Here is a 2,655-nt window from a genome sequence, read left to right as displayed (position 1 = left end):
TACTCCTGGCAGCTTGAAGAATCTTTTCTTTTGTCTTGACTTTGGACAGGTTCATCACAATGTGTCTTGGAGAAGCTCTGTTAGAGTTGAGGCAACCTGAGGTCCGATATCCTTCTAAAAGGAGTGTGTTAGAATCTTTGGTGATATTTGGGAAATTTTCATTTATAATATTCTCTAGTATGGCTTCCTTTCCTCTGGGGCATTCTTCTTCCCCTTCTGGGATACTTATAACTTGTATGTTTGAATGCTTTATAAAGTCCCATAATTCTGTCAGTGAACATTCTCCTTTCTCTCTTTTTTTTTCTGCCTCTTTAACTATCTGAGTTATCTCAAGACCTTTGTCCTTCACCTCTGAGATTCTTTCTTCTACATGGTCTAATTTGTTGGTACTTTCTATTGCATCTTTAAGTTCTCTAATTGACTGCTTCAGTTCCTTCAGCTCTGCTATATCCTTTCTAAATTCTTCATATAGTTCATCTCTTATTTGATTCTGTTTTGGGATTTCTTTTTGGTTATTTTCCACTTTATTAGCAGTTTCCTTCATTGTTTCCATCATTTCCTTCATTGTTTTCATCATCTGTATTCTAAATCCCCTTTCTGTCATTTGTAACATTTCTTTATAGGTGGAATCCTCTGAAGTAGCTACCTCATGGTCCCTTCTGGGGTAGGGGTTGGGGACTCTGGACTGGTTTTTCATGTTGCCAGGATTTTTCTGCTTATTTTTCGTCATGAGTGTTATCTTTTATCTGTTTCCTTGCCCTAATTTTCCTTTCACTTCCTCTTTAAGTTACCATGCCTCTGGCCTAGGGTTTTGATTAGGCCTTCTGGTATAGGACTAGCAGGATGAGAAGACTGAAGAGCAAAAAGGGAAAAAAGATTAAAAAAGGAAAAGAAAAGAAAAGAAAAGAGAAAGGAGAGGGGTGAGTAAAAGGGAATAATGACACAAAGAAGATAGGCACAGAAAAAGGGAGACAAGGGCAATATAGGTGTACAGCAGGGTACTTTGACCCAACCTTAAAAACCACCAACCTCTGGGGGTGCCAGGTTGGGTGCTTCCCTTGAGGTCAGCAGCTCTTTGCCAGCCTGTTCAGACACAGTACCCCACCTCCACCAAGTAAAGAGGAAGAGAAAAATGCTATAAATCAAACCAAAACAAGCAAACAGAAAACTTTATGGGATAAAATTGGGGGGGAACCAAGTAATAGGGGTAGAAACACTAGCAAAAATGAAGTTCTAATTTTTAAAGAAGATAACTATGGAAAATTGTATTTAAACTAGAAAAATGAAGAAAGAAAAGAAGAAACAAAAAAATCTAGAGAGAAAATGTTGAAATTAAAAAAATGAGAACAAAACAAAAAGAAAGCAGTATATATATCTTGATGAATATTGTCTGGGCAAAGGTGATCTTCTGGGGTATAAGATGTTAATCACAATGCTGATGCAGCTATATGAGATGGAGACTGGAGGCCTCTGCTGATTTCTAAAACCCTGCAGGGTGGAGAGCCTAAATCTCTCCTCAGCCTGCTTAAAAGGCACTTTAGACTGTCTCTGGGATCACTCCTGAAGTAGCTGCCTGCTTCCCCGGGGTGCCGAAACCCGTCTCTATGCCCCTGCAGGCCAAGGCTGTAAGGCACCTCAGTCCCTGCCTTTCGGCTGCTCAGTCACTCGTTTACTTGCCCATGGTCTCCTGCCCAAATCCTCGCTCTGTAACCCTGAGGGCAGAACTTGCTGGGGCAGTTCTCCCACAGTGGCTCTGCATGGCCCATAGCTGAACACTATTAGCTCCATGGAGCTCAGCAGCTCAGTCCGGGGGCCCTAGACAATGCTAAAAGTCCTCCGCACTCTTGCTCAAGTTCTCCCAAGGTAGTTCAACTGAGTCTCCAAGTCCAAAAAAACAAAACAGCTCACAGGTAAGGCCTTTCCAATTTGTAATCTCACTGCTGCTGTACTGACAGCTGCGGGTGGGATTAGACTGAACTAACACAAGCAACCACTTGCCACTTCTCCCTGTGGCCCCAAAGGGATGTTTCTGAGCAGTTCCCACCAGCCAGAGATGCCTGAAGTCTTCTCTCCCCAGTCTCACTGTGCCCAGTTGCAAGGAAGCTATTACTTGGCCGCCATCTTGCTCTTCCCCTATAATATGAATGAAATCTTAATATAGTAAAACCTTCATAGTTGACCACCTACCTCAGCAGTTCTCAATCAGTGGATTGTGACCCCTTTGTAACAATGAAAATACATCCTGCATAACAAATATTTACATCATAATTCATAACAGTAGCTAAATTATAGTTATGAAGTAGCAATGAAAATAATTTTATGCTTGGGGGTCACCACAACATGAGGAACTGTATTAAAGGGTCATGGTATTAGGAGGCTTTAGGAATGTTGAGAACTACTGACCTACCTACATTGACCACTTCTTTAAGTTGACCTGCCTTTCATAGACTGGACATGTGCCACATGTATGTATCAGTTCAGTGGGCCTAGTTCCTTGCATTGATCATCTCTTCATGTGGAGCAGTTTTTTACAGTCCCTTGGCTTGTCAACTTAGAGGTTCTACCCTACAAGATCTTTTGTGTTTCTTTCCTTAAGATTATCTTTTCTTTTTTTTGAGACAGAGCCTCAAGCTGTCACCCTGGGTAGAGTGCTGT

The sequence above is a fragment of the Otolemur garnettii genome, unplaced genomic scaffold (assembly GCF_000181295.1).
Source record: "Otolemur garnettii isolate 467f Iridium unplaced genomic scaffold, OtoGar3 scaffold00068, whole genome shotgun sequence".
NCBI classification, from domain to species: domain Eukaryota; kingdom Metazoa; phylum Chordata; class Mammalia; order Primates; family Galagidae; genus Otolemur; species Otolemur garnettii.
This window is presented reverse-complemented; position numbering follows the sequence as displayed.